The sequence below is a fragment of the Bacillus rossius genome, chromosome 2 (genome assembly GCF_032445375.1).
Source record: "Bacillus rossius redtenbacheri isolate Brsri chromosome 2, Brsri_v3, whole genome shotgun sequence".
Classification (NCBI taxonomy): Eukaryota; Metazoa; Arthropoda; class Insecta; order Phasmatodea; family Bacillidae; genus Bacillus; species Bacillus rossius.
In genome coordinates this window covers 82,810,822-82,831,526 of record NC_086331.1, presented here as the reverse complement: position 1 = coordinate 82,831,526, position 20,705 = coordinate 82,810,822, and positions in this window count along the sequence as shown.

Sequence of the window (20,705 nt, the reverse complement as noted above, 5' to 3'; positions counted from 1 at the left end):
TGCACAATGGATAAATACAATTGTATTTTCCATGCATAAAAATGTTAAGTTAAACAAATAATCGAATGGCAAAGATTTCAAACTAAAATGCACTTGAAAATGCAGACGATACCTACAAATACAAAAATTAATCTTTAAAAACGTGGCTGCTTTATCTCCTGTTTTCTTTAGCTCGAATTAACAACTACTAATGAAATCATAAAATGGATATTCGCGGTAAATTATTATTTAACCATGAGCTCATCGGCGTACAGGTAAAGTTTATAATTCTTAAATTTGTTAGTCCTAAACCCACCTTCATTTATTACAAGTGTGAGATTATTAATTTTTTTGTATTATGCATGTATTCCAACCGTGTTATGTTCTTGTCTCAAACATTTTTCGTTTCGTACCCGTGTGATATTCCAAAATGTTTGATGTGTAAACATCATATCTCTTAGTATGCGGCATTTGGAAGGAGTAATTTCGTGAATATTAAACGGAAGTTGATGAACGGAAATGTGTCACAAAAATGGTGGACCCACGTGTAGCAACATATACCCGTATATAGTCACTTTCGTTAACATTAGGGGACGCACGAAACGTATTGGTGTGCCAAAGAAACTTTATAATAGTGGAACTACCCTGGAATATATTTGGTAAACTAAAACAGTCATAGTAAATATAATTAGTTTTAAAATATCTAAGAAAACTGGCATTACAATGATTATAATACATATTCCCTTTTTAAATTTCCAAAAGGCGTAGTAGAATAGCTGTAGAGCGTGCGCTTGGAACCTCAAGGGGCGTGGTTCAACTATCGCATTTGGATTTTTTTATTTAATAATAACATTATAATATAATATTTTAGTCAGCTCACTGATGTTAATATTTGGTTGTAGGAAGTTTTTACAGATGGATAGTCGTTTAAGCAAAAACATATATACAAACATATATTTTGTGTTATAATATGTTCTAAAATGTTTCGGGTTAATATTTTAGTAATGACGTAGAAGTATTATCTTCTAACGTGTGCGTAAACTTTAAAGTATTAATAGTTTAGTAAATTTTAACAAGATGGGCAGTATTTTAATAAAATTCCTTGTCAGAAATCAGGTCCAAGCCGAGGTTTTATCGGAGCCGTTTATAATGGTTTAAAATTTCCTGTTGTTTCGTGCTGCTAATTGATATCTGCATTTGATGGTGGCAAGCAACGTTTACGATTCACGCAGCGAATTATAGTGGCGGGCGCAGTAAGTACTTGTGCGGTTTGCGTATAGTTTGGTATGTAGCCTACTTGAAAAGCGAATATTTTATGTATCATTATATATATCACTCTCAGCATTATTTAAAAAAAAATTCTACTCTAAGTTTTGTGATCAATTTTCGTATTATAAGTTTATTTGCAACACGTACAACATGTGAACACACGAATTTACTTGTTATCGAGGTTACATGTTTACATATCACCGGCCAGTACTGAAAGACGTGCTCAAAAATATTTTTAAAATAGTTCCGCTGACTTTCCTTGGCCTTCACATTTTAAATAGCCGCACATTTTGTACAATAATACATTAGCAAATAAACTTTAATTTTAACACACGTAGATAAAATTGTTATTATTGTATTGGTAAAAAATTTCCAAAGAATCTAATTAGCTGCCGCTTCTTTAGTTTCCACTGTGGAGTCGGCAGACGTTTAATGAAGTGTAAATATCTTGCGCCTCCGTGTACTGTGTCGTTCGCTGCATCCCTCACTAAAAACAACATGCGAAAATATATGTTATATTAGGGTGGAGCCCTTCAAAAATATAGTATAACTTAAGACTTAGCTGTGACATGTTAATATTTATATGTTGGATTAGTTATCTCAGCGTAGTTCCAATAAAGCTCACTGGTTCAAGACTAATAATTTCATGTTCTACACGCAAACTGTACTCACTGTAACTGTTCTCCGTAATGGGGCTGCTGATAATTACCCGCGCAGGCACACCAAACCGGCCGTGATAAGCTATAACATTTAACTTCAAAACTGCTGCCTTTCGCCGCTTTCTATACACTGTGTGGTGATAACGGAACAAGCCAGTGCAAAATACTTCGCAAACGCAAGCAGTTCGGTTCACAGTCCATACGTTTACAAGTTAAGATGCTCAGGTATGTTCGTAAATCTTCGAAGGGAACTAACTCTTCTTCGCTAGAGAATAAGATTTATTTGCATACGGGCAGGTATTAACAGAAAATTCTCAATTAAAACCTGAGTTTGTTTAAAAATCTTTTCGGCATCAGTAACACATGTTAAACCCCTATATGAATATATTGTATTGGGAAAGTTAATTAATTTCAAGTCTCTAATTTAAAATAGTTAAAAGCTCTCACATCGAACAACCTCTTAAATTTTTTCGTTAATTTTTCTGTGTGTTTTATTACGAGATTTAAGCCGTGATAATATTAAAAATACTTAAACTGGCCAGTGCAATTGAGAAAAAATTGACAGTATAGAAAGATGTCGTGCGCTTGATTTTCTGCGTAGCCTACTCAGAGACTTGTTTAAAGCACTTATTTCAATATTTTAAGACAAGGTTTACGTGCCATTACTTACATACACTAATTAAAAACTCTCTTGTATAAAATTGATATTGGAAACCAGTCGTGGATTTGGACAGTAAGTGTTTATACGTTTCTAAATTGATATAAATAAGGAAACTGAGTGTTCTCTTAAAAATCCAATTTATGACACAGTTAAAGTGTTTTCATACAAATATTGTTTAATTAAATTTTGATGCATTTTAATTTTATGTATATCTATTTCAAACAGTTTTGTCAAAGAAGACACTGATTTACCCTTAAGCATAATTTCTAATTATTTACTATTTTTTCTGGTTAAGGTGATTAGTAGTAATTTTACTTTATAGATACATGAGCAAATGTCTTCGTCTGCACTGTCGTTATCATTGTTCCATCCAGACTTCATTCCATATGTCTTGTAACTCGTAAGTTTTATCCCTGGGTATTTTGTTTTAATTTTTTTGTGACTACTGTATTCATGCTACAAAATTTGTGTTCTTCACGGAGACCTAAATGTTTTGGATGCAACATTGGTACCTACATCAAGTGTTTATGCTAGTTGTATCGTGTGAATCGATTATTGAATATCTGTTTGTGAATACATGTTTGTAGTCCTAAATGTAAATGGTTCGGTAAGACATTACGGATATTAACCATTGCAGATCATATTGTCTTTCTCCGAAAACTGGCATAGTCGGGAATCAAATCAGGGACCCACCAGCCAGTAATTCTGACTACTAGAGCAAACAGACACGTAAAGATAAATATTTTTAGTATACATTTAATATTTAAAAAATATATACAAATTACAATATTTTGTTACATATTTGATAATTTTTATAAAAATCGAATCTTAAGAACCAGAAATTGCTTCATCATAGATAAAGAAATTAATTTATTATGTAAAAGTAAACTTAGAGATAAATGTTATGAATATGCGTACATAGCGCTCACTGGCTGTCATAATAGTTTATCAGTCGGTTCTTGGCTGAGGCGTAAATTTTTAAAAATTACTAGAAAATATTTCGAACCACCAAATACTTAAGGATTTGCTTTATTTACAAAGTTATTTCATAACAATGCTTTTAAGAATATTGCGGGCCTAATAATATGTAATGTAAACTTAATTCAACTTTCTAAGACTATAGATACTGTTATGAGAAACATTTCTTTATGATGATAGGTTGAGTTACAATACATGAACTCACGATTTGCAGATAAGCAGTTCACGATGAACACCACAGCCATCTATTAATGTTGTTGTGCTTGCGTATTTTTTTTTTATTATTTAAATTTGCATTTGAAAATTTGCTATACGTTATCTTACAGCTAGCATGTTTAACATATGGTTCCCTATCGTGATATCAAAGATTGCAACGTTGATGGACTGACGGGTGAACAATATCGAAAATGCTACGAGAATTCCCAACCTGGTAGTGCGCATCTTACCCGCTTTGCGATTTATATGTGATACTTTAAAATTAATAGTTAAGAAGTCGATTCTTGTTGTGGATCCATTGCGAGATTTAAGTAGGTAGCTTTGATTTTTGGTGCTCTGAAATGCAGGCAGTTTGCGGCTCCTTCAAGCATAATAGATTGCCGACATTCCAGGTGCTAGAATCTTCTAGTATACATTATTCTGATTTTTAAAATCTGTGTATCAATTCACGAACGTAAATTCTGAGGAGACATGCAGAAGATAGGAGCTGTTAATATTTCCTCTGTTTTCAACCTTGTTTTAAACGTTTAGAGGGCTTAAGAGATAGTGTTATTAGCTGTGAGCGTTCACCTTCATGTCGGGCTAACAATACATTAAGGGCTGATAATGGAACGGGTCGGTAACTCAAATTTTGTGAAACTATTTGCTGTGTTATTTTAAAAGTAGTCGCCCCGCCTAGTCAGGGGTGTATCTGTGTTAGTGAGGAGGGATGATAAGGGGGGCGCTCACACGTCGCTAGAAGGAGGGTACCGAGGGAGTGCAAGGGTGGAAGAAAATACACACGAAAAAATTTTTTTTTTTCATTCTACAACTTGTCAATTAATTTATTTTCTTCCTTTACCCTTTTCCTATGAATACTGAACATCCATGGGTTGTTTACCATTGGTGACCGAGCTTATGTCGTGACACATTACATACTAAATGAACGTTCACTGCAACATTTTGTCCCTGGGATAGTCAGGCCAATATGTATTGCCTTGCATACAGATGCGTAAAACGGAGTGGCTTGAGCAATAACATCTGCGTATTCTACAAGGAATTCGTTTAAGGCCACATTACTCGCTTCATTTCTTTTATACATCTCGTACCACGTTTTAGCCTCGGTAATAAAATTCTGTAAAAAAACCTTCGTGACGGTTCCGTATGTCTTCTGCAAAGGCTTAATATGAAAAATTGTCTAATTTTCTCACTTTTTCTGGTTGAAGCTGCATAAACGAAAATTGCATATTTTTTGTGTGTAGAAGAAAATCTATATCTCAGGGAAGAAATAATATAGTCTAAGTATGGGATGAAGATAGATATTCTAAAATATTCTTCTACATATCAGATGTTGGATTTGATCTGTATGTCTGCCTTGCCACCACTCAAGGACATTTAAATTCAACATCCAGTTGTTCGCAAATTGTTCTGTCTTTCTCGAAGATGATCGTGAACTACATCACGGCATTATCGCGGTGAGATTGAATCACGTCCGTTAATTTATTTATGTGATCGTGTATTGTCTTCATGTTTATATTAACTTGTCATAGTCGCCACAGGGGGATGTATGGCGCATTGCATCATTGAAAATGTTTTGGGGGGAAATTTCAAGGAATAAATCAACAATAAATCTAAGAATTTTTATTAGTTGACATTATTTTCTTCTAAAGTGCAATATTTCGCTTAATTTTTTGTGTTATATTTGCATTAAATCACGCTTTTTTTTTTAACTAATTTTCAAATCTTTCCTGGGTCAGGACCTCTGGACCACCTAGTCGGACACTTCAATTTGAAAGTCCTAGGTAAGTATCTGTTTTTTTTTTTTTTTTGAGGGAGTGGAAGTTGTTTGGTTTGGGGGGGAAGGAGGTGTTTGCCATCATTATTGAGGAAATGGGCTTCCTTGCTTGTCGTAGTTGGTTACATACGGGTTAGAGTTTGGCGGAATATGCAGCAATCACTTAGAGTATCACAATGTATGCTGGAGTTGTTGCAGTCGTTTAGAGCTGATATGATTTGGTTTCCGTTTTCAAGTTTGGTGCGTTGTGCGAAAGTTCTTTTGAAACTCGTACAATAGTCATAAAGTTCTCAGAAAATGTTATGATACTTTTGTACTTTGCTGAAAGAGAGGCATATTAAGAATTTTATATCGCCGGAATGTAATCTCGCTAAAACATTTATAGAGTCCCAGCAGCATTTATCACTTCACTTACATCGTTCAGGTCATTGATGATAAGATTATAGAGCTTGGAAAGTTCACCACAAAGAGTAACTTGTTCCAGGACAATTACCCCATTGCTAAAAGGAATTATTAGTTCCAATTCAAGTTCCCTACTCTCCTAAGGAAGTCTTTTAGTTGAAGTTCTTCAAAACGAAAATTCCAAGTTGTATAAAAGTTACACTTCCGCTGTCCCGGCCAGGGCGCGATGATCGGCGCAGCCATCTCTCTCGGCAACCGCCCAGCGTCGCGACGCTCTCGGCGCCGGGCGTCGACGAGGCTCGACGCCCGCACCTCGTGGCGATGGCGGCAGGCGGACGTCCAGAGACGTGATCTGGTTCCTCTTATTGTAAACCTTGAGAGTGCGACGTCGGAAATGTTTTGCAGTTTCACGGCGCGCTGATCTTGTTTTGGATTACAGTCCGCTGCGTTGCACTTATTGTTGCGACGGACTCCTTGCGGGTGTTTTCCTACTCGTGTTGATGGCTGTGGCATAAGCCCCTCATAACAATATATACAAGGAGTTTTATAATCCCGACTCTTAAGTGTTTGTTTTTAAATCGCTTACAGAGAGTCAACTTAAAAATGTAGTAGATCTGTGAAAACAGAACCCTCGTCGACTTTCCCGCTAAGTGGAAGATCACACTGTCCGCAAATTAAATTGTTGATACTTTTGATCGAAGTTACTCACGATATTCGTAATCTTACTTGTGATATGTTTTATTTAAATTATTTAAATATTCATACACTCAAATAGAAGGATGAGATGCTGAGGTTCCGACCACCATCTTGGATTATGTTGTCACAGCAGCCATTTGGGTGACAAAATAATCTCAAAAGTCCTCAAAAACATCTCGAAAATCCTCAAAATATATTACAATTTATCTATTTCAATGCAAAAATTCCTCTTTTTTTTTTAAAAAAAAAAAATCCATTTTGTTTTTCTAAAACAATCCTGAGGTTTAATTTTTCTTAGATAGGCTTCATTTTCCTCAGAAAGATTTAATTTATTTAAATGGCAGAATTTCGAGTCTCTGGGTTTCGAACCTCGACCTTGAATGTCATCCTGAAAATTTTATATTTCGGCTAAAAAAATTCGGAAAAAATTACAAATAGCCTATATATAATATTTATATATAACCTTTTATTATTTCATTGATTTCTGACATCAGTTCGACTCCTGGTTGATTAACTTGTAAACAAATGGTGACAGGTACTTCATTGATGTCCTCAATCAGACTGACCACCCACCACTACTATAAATGCTTATATTATTTCTGCCAGTGTGATGTCACGTCAGGCATCTTGGATCCGCCATGATGTTTTCGTTAGCTTGAAATCGCTGCTGCAATATTGGTTTAATTTTTACCCACTAAAGCTCACTAACATAAATCACTAGAATGCCAACTATTGCAGCGTGTACCATATTGTCGGCCATCTTGGCCACCATCGTGAAAGTTAGTAATCATAAACAAAAAAAAATTAGTAATTTGGGAAATAATCGTAAAATCATAAAAAAATAATGGGCGATGTATAAAATATAATTTTAAGTAAAAATATTTATTTAGTAAAATATAACTTTCATTTAACATTTTATCTTAAAAGTGACAGGATCAAGAAGTAAAACCACTAATTTCTGACCAAAAAAATGTGACTTAACTTCTACAATTTTGCAAATAGAAACAAGTAAATTTTTTTTTTTGCATTTTTAGAGTTTTGCATCTGCTACCAATGAATTAAAGCGAGGTGGGAAACCCCACCACTTGATGTAGTATCGAACATTTATTGGTTTTAGAATTTTCTCCAACAAACACATGTCGGGATACATTGTAGGCTAAATCTCTTCGACCTAGAAGCCACCAAGAATAGGCTTACGGTCCAAATATTCGAGGTAGCAGGTCCTAAGCTCCGATTCGCAAATGTGAGTCACGTAAAATTTTGGGACTCCAATTTGCAGTAAAACCTTTTTCGAAGACGCCTTTCTGCTTGGAGATTTTCACAATGTCACCGACGTTAGCTTTACAATTTCGTTGATATTTATTCTTCGTGTTAGAAAACACTGTTCGAAGCAAGTGATTGTCCTTAATGTATTTGGGCCTTATTTTCATAGTAGATTGTACAGTGGAATTGTATTCGCTTACTAGTGTCTGCAAGCTATCCGGTCACTTGTAGTTTCTATCACCGCATCTTGGTATGTGAATTTCTATTTAACCCTTCGATTATCGATGCTTTGACATTACTAAATGTAAAGTAGTGTTTGATGCATAATACTTTATTAAAGACTTGAAGGTCGTATTGTATAATTCTTTGCCGAGATCCGTTTGCAGGTGCGAGGGTACACGTTCATTGGCAAAATTTCTGCAATGGCCTTGGTTACGTCAGTCGCATTCTTCAATTTCACAGGTCTGGCAAAAGTGAACATTCTATACACATCATGACAATCAACATGTACTTGAAACCTTTATTCATTCGGGAATATGGCATCATCTCAACAAAGTCCGCCTGTAACAAATCATCAAGTCCATACACTACGACTTTACAACGAAGGTATTTTCCTCTTGCAGAAGCACGAATTTCGCCTGTGATTCCGGTTCGACTCATTGTATGTAGCCAGCATCCCTCATTTTTTGAGCATGGAGACTATTTTTTTGCGAATAGTTTCTTGCAATAAGTGAGGCCAGCAATAGTCTCAGACGATCGACTAATAATTTTGGATTGTCCCAAAACATATAGTAAAAGTTGTGACCACTTGCTAGCTTTTTTTAACTTTAACACAATGTATTGCTATTTTACTAAAGATATTGGTGAGAAGGTAGAATTTTCATGATTATTGTCTTTATAAATGCATATTTCAGGACCATTAGCGCAGAAATGTTCATGAGTTAGTTCTAGATTTTTTTTGTTCTCTTGCAAACCCTCGCTGGAATAGCCATTAGTTTTCCTGCGAAACTGCAATCGAACAGTTCCGGGGTCCCATGTGGTATGTAATCCCCTACATATTTGATATTTCACAGTAAAAAGTCTATTTCTTTAGTGCCGAGATACCATTTATTGTATTTTCTGTACACAAAGGTAGGTCATGTCATTATTCCAACTCGTGAAAGATATCAGGTATGGTCGGACCATTGCATTAACTTGGTGTCCATGTTTCCATAATTTTTTCTTGTGCATAAACTTGGTACTCGTAAAGTCCTCTTCTTCTCGATCTGGTCCATATATCCTCTTCTTTGCATTTGGCACCTCGCCATCCATTTTTTTCTTCCCCGTGATGAGTGGTTCATCAAAGCGACTAGTGATTATATAAAATATCTCTTAATTTTCCATTTCGCGTGAAAATCGGCTTTTCTAGCAAGTATATATTTTGCACAGACAGATTGTATAGCATGATGAAGGTCACTGGCCAAGTCCGACATTGTACTGGCTAAAATATGTCGAATGACTTCCTTTTGTACTTTTTTATTCGCCCACAGAAACTTTATCAATTTTATCTGTACACGAATCAATCACATTCTTGATATGTTTAGAATAATCTGTTTTCATTGCCAAGAGAGATAGTGATGCAATCAGGCTACATTGAAAAGCTCTCAAATCATCACATCTTTGTGCATTCGATATTTCGATCATGTCGTGAATCCAAGACTCCGAGATCTCCACATGATAATTAATGGCAAAAAGGTAATATTGTAATTTGTTTTTCGTACTTTCTACTTTTTGGCCATTTAGCTTATTGTATTTGTGGATTTCAAGTCTTGAGACTTTAGAACAGTATGCAGTTATTTTTTAGTATTGCCACACTTATGACTGAATTTCGAAATGCTATGACTCATTTTGGATGATAACGTGATCGAAACCTTGTCGGTACCAACCCTTATATAGAGGCCAGTTCTTGACTATAAATCGGAATCCCTGCTCTTTTTATCAGTGCAAGTAGCAGTTGTCTTTGAATTTCTGAAATGTTTTGTTGGTGTTTACATTGTTTTCATAAGCATTTTGCAAATTAAGTTCGTTATGTGAAACATCAGAATGACATTTACATTGTCACACAGCAAATGTTTAGGTATTCTGTTGTACACCTGACACAGGTAAATTAAGTCTTCTTTTGTGTGTCTTCCCATTGAAAAGTACTCTTGTATTATTCCTGTCTTTACACACATGTCGATGTCGAAAACAAACATGGAATTGGACTTAGCTATGCTAGGAGGCACCATATCTGCACTATCATTAATGGGAAAATACTCCAGACCTTACACCGATCATATTATCATATTCAGGCGCTAGTATTTTGGCTTTTGCATAAACTGGGAATACAGGTACATGTTCTCGAACCGAATACTTTATGGTTTCCCCCTCAAAATCAGTAGAACACATGTTCTACCGAAGTTGGATGGGCCTGCCATTATGCATCGTACGGTCGAAGGCAATAACGATCCATGTCGCGATTCACAGGCACTTACTTCATCCTCTTGTGTTATGTGCATTGGCAAACACACTTCTTGCTGGACGACTTGCAAGGCACTGGTGAAAAACTATTAAAACAAACACATTTATACATTTAGCTCAGTTGTGTATAATGTCTCGAAAAGATTAAACAAAAACACTTCAGTGCATGACTTGTAATTCACTGAAAAATAATCTATCTTTCGAGCTACTCATTCCCGGCTACGGATTATGTGGTCCTGCAAATATATTGGCACAGGAAGCCGAAGCTATAAGAAAATTGCCAAATGCAGGACTAGGAGACAAAATCGCGGCATGGGGCATATTCAAAGTGATGAAGGCCAAGATTAAATAAGGAACCGCATGGAAAAGACCAGTTTCTGCCAGATGTTGTTGCATTAACACCTGACAGAGAAAAGTGTCTTCTCAGTATAGGACAAATGGCAAACAAATATAAGAAAAGAAATTCTTAAAGTAGAAACCTAGTCATTTTGATGATAATATAACAAAAAAAGGAACTGCACGTGGACCAGCCTTTCCATATGGAGTACGCATCGCCATACAGTATTTTTACATATAAGAGGTATGCTGATAAAGGCAGATGGCACGCATCCGACCACGAAGACAATATCCTGCAAAGGTATTCTTCACATAATCTAGCGCATTGTAAATGTACTCAATGGTGTCAAGGTAAACAAGACAAGAGATCTGGGCATAACATCAACTATGTAAAATTACCTTTCGCTCACACCGAACGAACTCTCTGATACATAGATAGCTGGCTGTACCCTTGAGGATAAATACAAGCTACCTGTTTATGCCGAAGGATATTTCGAAGTTTGTGTTTCTCTGTCCATGCTTCATGAATTAGAACAAGACTACAAGCATTTAATAATTCATTAGAAACAAGATCTGTTACTGTTTCCAGCCAACACACATATTAGTGCAATAGTCGCTGTTGTAGATAATTCACAGGCTGTCTCGCTAAAACTACAGTTGATCGAGTGGATGCTGCCTCATGACCAAGTGAGCACATTCGGACGTATCTAGATGCTGAAGAACGTAGAAAATAGCAAGAATATTGGTGTACCATTCGGATCCTGTATCCTGTAAATATATCATGGCTTGCCTCAAAGTCAGTGTATCAACTGGATAGTAAAGTCCAGTTTCGCTACAGGAAAACCAAGAAACCACATCGTCGGACTTTAGACTATAAGACATCTTAGTGCAGGAGTGAGCTACTTCGTTTTTGATAACTGTAAAATACGCAATGTAAAAATATTTTTAAACTATGAAAGATACACATACCTGGACATGAATATCGATTTTGAAAATGGAATATTTTTTCTCGTATATCAAAAATAGCCGAAGTTCCAGTAAATGTACTATGGTCGTGGACAGTCGCCGATACTGAGTCCCAACAGTTTAAAGAACGAGGGTCTGTTAATGGTGTTTACACTTCTAAACAGGAAATTTAAATATATTTAAACATCATCGACTGTAATACTTATATATGGACAAACATAAATAATCCACAAATGCTTAGGTTTTTGGTCTGATACACACGATCGACATGCATCGTACTATTGTCGAGACAAGCTTGTTAAAACTCTCTTATAAGTACTGGTGTGTTTACGAGTTTAATTTAGTTACGACTGATCATTTCTTGGGTCAAGATGTACTGCAACCTGCAAGGTTTCAAGAGAAAACATAATGGATTAGTGCTCAGGGCGATGTCATCACCTATGAATACGGTGGCAGTTCTCAAACCCGCACCTTCTGGGCTCCATAGTCTTGGAAACTACTGGACGAAAACAGCATGATCACCAACGAATGGTGAACGAAATATGACCATAGTCTGTATTGGGATGAAGGAAATATTTCGTATCATCAAGTTGAAAACACTCTTGACAATTTACTACTGCAGAATCTGCATGGCATCATTTATGTCACCTGACCCAACCAAAAAAAATGGCTGGGCATGTTATGATAAGGAGCCGCTGAAATTGTAGACCTTACGACTGTATTGCAAGCAACCTTACATTTTCGACTAGTTTTAATGAGTATATCCATGGCGCAACTCGCAGCTAATTTGGAAATGTGTTTTCCAGTGCAAGTAGACTTGTCTGAGCATGCATATATAAAGGCCTGCAATGGTTTGTGCATTCAGTTGTCGTCTGACATGAAATAAGATGTTTTCGATCCCTCCTACCAGCATGTTTATCTAGCTTCAGCAGTGTCGAGTAGAGCTACTGGAATTCCGGATACATCCGCACAGTAGTATATATTGGTTCCTCCGAGTGCAGGGTTTAATGAGAGGAGCCAGAGGAGCCAACCACCATATTAAATTCTGATGGTGGCCATCTTGGATAACCTTGACCTTCGACCTTGATGCCAGTGGCCATCTTGTATCTGCCATTTTGTTTTTCTACCATTTTATATCGGCCATTTTGTTTTCTAGAACATTTTGTCATCTTGGAATTATGATGTCATCGTTGCAATTTTCGTTACGTTAGCCATCTTGTATTCTAGAAATGTTGAAATTTTCGTTAAAGCTGCCATATTGAAAATCCGCATTTTTCATCCGATTTTAACAGGAAATATTTTAAAATTTATAAAAAATTTACTTAATAAAATTTTAATAAAAGAACTTTCGCTGTTTTGAAGATTGCCCACCATATTGAAAATCCATAATTATTATCTGATTTTAACCGTAAAAATTAGTAATTAATAAAAAATTCATTTATGGTAATTAAATTATGACATTTAAATTTATAAAATGGTACTGGGTTCAAACCCGGTGAGAACAGTTGATTAAAAATGGCGATGGATCCTTCCTCCATGGAAGTCATCACCAGAATGACCTCCCACCACTAATTCCAAAGCAGATATTACGTCAGCCAATTATGTCATAGCGGTGATTTTGTTTTCGTCGGTTGGAGGCTGCTATCTTAGTGCTGGCATATTGTTTTCGTCTGCTAGAGGAAACTGCCGCCATTTTAGTTTAATTTTTACATGCTAGATTGCAGGTATTATTTATGGCCAGGTTGCCCCGCCATATTGTCGGCCGTCTTGGCTATCCTTAAATCATCAAAATATCACTTGTTAAAATAAAAATTGATTCGAACACCATATTTCGACCCTTGATCAATGCAAAAAATTAAATTAATTAAAATTACTAAAAAAAGACAGGAAAGAGAAAAGAAACCACAAAATTACAAAAAAAAAGTATTGCATAATTTCTACAATTACCAAAAACAAAGAAATTACTAGCATTTCTCGATATATACAGTCTTCTTAGAGTACGAAGCAAGTCCTTTGCATGACTTGACATGTCTTTTCAGAGCAGCTACACATGGCGGTGATTACCACATACAGCACATAGTACAGAGTTCTCGGTTTCATTAAAAGGCCAGTGATATATTTCGTGATGCCTTGCACTGAACATGTGCATAAATGTCTTGCCGCAGAATATGTACTTTCATTCCAATCAATGCGCAACTACTCTATCACCATTCCTGATGTGTCTTTTAAATTTTTAATAGTGTATAAACTGACTAAAACACCCACTGCACTGATAGTTAATGCATTCAGATTTATTATTACAATTGTGTATTACATGATCCTGAATTTTCAAGTTTTGATGCTGTCACAGTACGTACAGTAAGGTGATGGAACACCATCAGTTGCTGCCTCCTTGGTTATTGATTAAACTGCTCCTGAAGACAATACACACGTTAATGTCTCCTCTAGTGCTGTCGTTGACGACGACACACCTTTAATTGGAATATCAGGAGTTGTGAGCATCGTTGCCGCCAGAATATCCGCAGCTGTTGTCATCGGGATCGGTGATGTCGTCGGCGTTGCTGCAGTCTGGGTCTTCGATGTTGAAGAAAAAGTTTTCATTGTTGCTGTTGTAGGTGATAGGTCAGGCCGGGCTAAAAAAAACACCAACTGATAATGGTGGAGATGCTCTCGAGCTCGGTCTTAAAGATGGTAATCACACCATCGATGTACTCAACTTTCAAGTCCGAGGAACACTATTGAGCAACTGTCCTCACTCTTCCACATACAAAGACGAACTGAGAGTAACAGCCAAAGCAAGCTAGTTATATAGTCATATGTAACAGTCATGTGACATTGTGTAGCAGGTCAAATTTCAGTTTTTACATTTACAGTATTTGGTATGGACTGCCAAATAGTTAGAGCATCGGTATAACACACCACACTCGTAGCACTGTGACGAACTTAACAACATGTTCATTGGACAGTTCCAGTTTAAAGCCATTTAGCATGCTGTACTAGCATAATGGTTCTGCCACAGTATTTGCAAACAGGTTCTTACTTGTGTTTTACTGGCTCACTGCAGATTTCGTAATGTCGAGTTAGACTATCTAGTCGTGAAATTAGTTTACTACATTTGATGCACCGAAACAGTATTCTTTGAAGTACATTATTTTGGCACCCACTTCTTTCATGCCTGCGAGCATTTGATGGTTTAGTGAATGACGTAACATAGTATTTGCTCAGGTGCGATGAAAGGCTGTCGTTCTTTGAAGTATCCGAAGTTGCTGGAAAACTTCAGCCGATGGAACAGCACCTGACGATGTCTCCTCTGCAGCTGAAATCAAAGATGCCATCGGGATCAACGATGCCGTCGACGTCGCTGCCATATGTGTCCCCGACATCACTGCCACCAACGTTTCTGTAGTTGGCGTAGCTACCATCGAGGTCTCCGCTGTCATAGATGATACCAACGAAGTCTGCGCTGTTGATGGTAGACCATTCATAGAGACCATCGTTAAAGATGGTAATGATGCCAACGAGTTCTCAAGAAAAGTCAGATACCAGACTAATATGTCAGACAGGTCACACTAGCCGATCCGTATGGTACCACAGTCAGAAAAGGACTGAGGGCACTAGTAGTATATAAAAGGTGCTCCGGCGCCAGGCGCAGGCGCGAGGTGCTGGTGCCGACCGCCATCTTGGTTATAACGTCACCGCGGCCATCTTGGATGACCGTGACTTTGACCTGTGACCTTAAACTTTGACCTTGACCTTTACCCCGGCAGCCATATTGTATCCACTATCTTGGATCCGCCATCTTAAAATCGAGCACCCCACTCATTATGATGAAATTTTCGTCTCCGTCGCCATATTTTTTTCTGTTTAGCTGGAGGCCGCCATCTTGGATACCGTCGACTTTGTTTCTGCTGTTTGTTCCTAGAGAGCGCCAGCATCGCTCTTGTTTTTTTAGTTCTTCTGGAGGCCGCCATCTTGTATGCGTTGACTTTGTTTCTGTTGTTTGTTCCTAGATAGCGCCAGCATCGCTCTGTCTCATCACATAAGGTCGATGTTCCATTACCTATCATAGCTATTATGGTCCTTATCGACATATTAATTTTTATTTTTTTTGCAAAATACATTGGAAGTGCTGTGATTCGAACCATCCCAGCTCTGATGTCTAGGTTGAAAAACATACGCCTTTAACCGCACGGCCATCGAGATATTTACCAGACTGAGAATTAAATAAAGTTTATATAAAAATAACAGGCATATTCGGACTATAATTTTTTTTAATTTGAAGTACTATAAGCACCACCTGTTTGAGACAGAACCACCATCATGTATTAAGGAGTAACTGTTGCAATTATCGTTATGGTCGCCATATTGATAATCCGTCAATTTTATGTTATAAAATCGGGAATTTTTTTTAAAAATAACTAAAAAAATAATCAATCGAATTAAATAATAAAAATCTTAAAAAACATGTTTCCACTTTTCGTTACGGCCGCCATCTTGAAAATCCGTAATTTTAATGCTAGAGATTCGAGAAAAATTCCAAAATTCATCAAAATATTTACTTATTAGAAAACTGATTGATTAGTTCTATTCATATCCTTAGTTCGAAACCGCTAAGAGCAAAAAAAAAACAGATCCTTCCTCAGAAGCCACCTACAGACTGATTTACCATCACCAATACCAAGGTATATATATCGTCAGCTGGTATGATGACATGTCCGCCCTCTTGTCTTCATCTGATGGAGACCACCATCTTGTTTTCGTCTGCTAGAGTGTGCTGATACCATGTCAGTATAATTTACTGTTCACCATAACTTTGTCCTCAACTGTTGGCATTGAACATTGACCTTGACCTTGACGACCATCATGGATCCGTCATTTTGTGTTCAGTACATGTTACCAGGAGCTGCCACATGCTAGAGGTCATTGCCACCATCTTGTTTTCGTCTGCTGGCGGACTCCATCTTGTGTGTACACATCTTATAGAGTACATTACCATCATACATGTCTACGTTTTACCCGCTAGAGTGCAGTAATAATTTATTATTACTAAGGTTGGAATTTGGGCGCCATATTGAAATCGTGTAATTATTTAGCTAGAAATTCGGGAAAATACCAAAATCATCAAAAAATTCACTCATTAAAGTAATGATTGATTATATCAATTCCTGTTCTTTGTTCGATCCTTAAATGATGTAAAAAAAATAATTTTATGTAAAAAATAATAATTTAAATAAATCATGATCAAAGTCCTAAAAGAGACTTAAAATGATATATTACCATCATCCTTTAAATCATAACGACCGCCATCTTAGATGTTTGTATTTATTGACTTATTAGTTCGGGAAAAATTCCAAAATTCACCAAAAAAATCACACATTACTTTACATATTGAACCGAAACTTGGTTCGATCTATGGGCGAAGCAAAAAATAAATTTAATTTAAATAGCAGAAAAGAGTCATGTTCGAGAAATAAAACACCGCAAGTTCTTTTACAAACATATTATTTATAACATATTTTCTATCCTACTACAGGATCACTTGCGAAAGCCAGCAATCTTATAAACATTTAGCCCTGCATAGACACGAAACGACTAAATCTTAGCTCCAACAGCTCCAACTGCTCCAAATGCTCCAACAGCTCCAAATGTTCCAATGGCTCCAAATACTCCAACAGCTCCAACAGCTCCAAATGCTCCAAATGCTCCAAATGCACCAAATGCTCCAACAGCTCCAACAGCTCCAAAAGTTCCATCAGCTCCGACAGCTCCAAAGGCTCCAAATGCTCCAACAGCTCCAAATGTTCCAAAGGCTCCAAAGGCTTCAACAGCTCCAAATGCTCCAACAGCTACAAATGCTCCAACAGCTCCAACAGCTCCAAATGCTCAAAATGCTCCAACAGCTCAAAATGCTCCAACAGCTCCAAATTCTCCAGCAACTCCAACAGTTCCAAATGCTCCAACAGCTCCAAATTCTCCAAATTCTCCAACAGCTCCAAATATTCCAACAGCTCCATCAGCTCGAAAGGCTCCAAATGCTCCAACTGAGTTCAATTCCTTTTTTTAACGAACTTGACATGATTACTTGCATGACTTTATTAGTATACATTTTGGCTGTCAGTGGTGACTTTTTTACACCTTTAAGTTATTAGTTTTATTTAGAAATGAGATTTCGAGAAATGATAAAATCCATTTCGAAAAAATATATTAATTTTTCTTAAAGTTTGTACACATGCATTTAATCGAAGCCATTATTTTATTTAGCCAGCTTCCCTCAGTTTTTTGAGTATGAAGAATATTTCTTTGATGTTCGAATAGTTTCTTGCACAAAGTGAACCATGTAGAAGTCTTAGCCTGTCAAACAATATGTTAGGATCTTCCCATGAGGTATAATCAATCTACTCTGCTACGTTCATCTTCCTTGTATGTTTATAATAAATATTATTATTCCGTTTGTCTTCTGTTTCAATACCAACTACAAGGTCACTTTCGTCATCGAGCCAGTGATTATCACAAGCTTGATTAGGATAATTTATTTTGTTACGTCGTTTCCATCGTTTTGATCTCAAGCCACCATCACTGTCTTCGCTCTTGATCGGTTAAGTGCTTCAGCACAGTACTCATTCACGTCAGCATTACAAGTTTGATCAGGATAATTTATTTTATTACGACGTTTTCACCGTTTTGGTCTCAGGCCGCCATCACAGTCTTCGATCTTGACCGCTTTAGGTGCTTCAGCACAGTACTCAATCAAGTCATCCTTAGATGTGTCAGCACAGTCACCGATCATGTTAGCCTCAGATGTGTCACCACAATCTTCAATCATGTCAGCTTCAGATGATTCATCACAGTCTTCGGTCTTGTCAGCTTCAGGTGGTTCTCCATCTTTCACATTTTCATTGAGACGACTAAATATTAATGTAAATATCTTTTCATTTCTAACGAGGTTGCTACTTTCTTCGTTTGTTTTAAATTTTGAATTATTGTCTTGATATATATCAGTATTTTTAGCATTAGCTTTTTTACATTCTTCGTAATCATTATTGTCGTCTAATATTCCGCCTTCGTTATCTTTATTCTTCTTAGTTGTACAGTTCTTGCAATGTCTATCCAAGTAATATCTTCTACCAAACGATTTCTGACACTGACTAAAATTAAATGGTTTTTTTACAAGGACCCAAATTACACTCGCTTCTCTCATGTCGTTTAGCATTCTTTCTCAAGGTAAACACCTTGCTGCCGTATCTACAGTGATGTCGTTTTGATACAGCTAAAGGCAACGGACCAGGGTACATATTAGCTTCTGCGATTAATGGCAGATGCAAACTAAGAGTTTTAAATTAAAACCATTACTTTAATAGAATTGTTTAAATATTTCGTCAGCGAGAGTTAAGTTATAGCATGCAAAGGTACTTGTAAGTAGTTCACAAGCTAGCAGAATCAGTTTTTGTATTTTTTGTAATTTTTTTTTTGTAATTTTATGTTATCAAAGAAAATGTGTGGTGTTTTTCTCCGTGTGCTCCTGATTATCCGTGTCAATATTATGATGGTTTTCTCCATGTGCTCCTAATTATTCTTGTAAATAAACTGATGGTGTTACTCCGTGTGCTCCTGATTATTCTTGTCAATATTTTCATGGTTTTTTCCGTGTGCTTGCGATAATTTATCTGGTTTCTCCCAGAGCTTTTGGTTATTTCTGTGAAACCGATCTCTCCATGAAGGAGTTTTACTCTTAATGAGACATGTCAATTTATTTAAGGTTACATTTAATTAGTGAATTTCTGCTACTGAATCAACACTTGAAATATTTTTATCAGGTGGAATTAAAAAAATATCATAAGTCAGTCAAATAATATGCTCTGAGAAATCTGAGAAACACTTACTGGAAGAGCAAACTTCCTTCTCCTTGGAGTCTAGCGAAGCCATCCTTCTGTTGCGATCGTTAGTGAGCATCCCGCATCCCGCATAAAAGAAATAAATAATATTTACCTGCAAGCAACACGTGGTGATATCTGTTGTTGAATAGCAGAACTACTTACAGCAAGTACCTTTGCATGAGATAACTTAACTCTCGCTGACGAAATATTTAAAGAATTCTATTTAAGTAATGGTTTTAATTTAAAACTTTTAGTTTGTATCTGCCATTAATCGCAGAAGCTAACATGTACCCTGGTCCGTTGCCTTTAGCTGTATCAAAACATCACTGTAGATACTGCAGCAAGGTGTTTACCTTGAGAAAGAATGCTAAACGACATGAGAAAAGCGAGTGTAATTTGGGTCCTTGTAAAAAACCATTTAGTAGTAGTCAGTGTCAGAAATCCTTTGGTAGAAGATATTAGTTGGATAGACATTGCAAGAACTGTACAACTAAGAATAATAAAGATAACGAAGGCGGAATATTAAACGACAATAATGAATACGAAGAATGTAAAAAAGCTAATGCTAAAAATACTGATATAGATCAAGACAATAATTTAAAATTTAAAACGAACGAAGAAAGTAGCAACCTCGTTAGAAATGAAAAGATATTTACACCAATATCTAGTCGTCTCATTGAAAATTTGAAAGATGGAGAACCACCTGAAGCTGACAAGACCGAAGACTGATGCATCATCTGAAGATGGCATGATTGAAGATTGTGGTGACACATCTGAGGATGATCGGTGACTGTGCTGACACATCTAAGGCTGACATGATTAAGTACTGTGCTGAAGCACCTAAAGCGGTAAAGATCGAAGACTGTGATGGTGGCCTGAGACCAAAACGGTGGAAACGTCGTAATGAAATAAATTATCCTGATCATGCTTGTGATGCTGACATGATTGAGTACTGTGCTACATTGGGCTCCGGACCATGAAAGTTGGGGTCGCTGATGCAGTGGTTTGCTTCAATGAGGGTTCTGTTGCCAAAGCCAATGTTCTGTAGAGATTGAACATCAAAGCTGGGAAATTTATGATGAATCGTCTCAAGGAAATAGATGTAGAAACAAGAAAAATGGCTGACAAAGAAG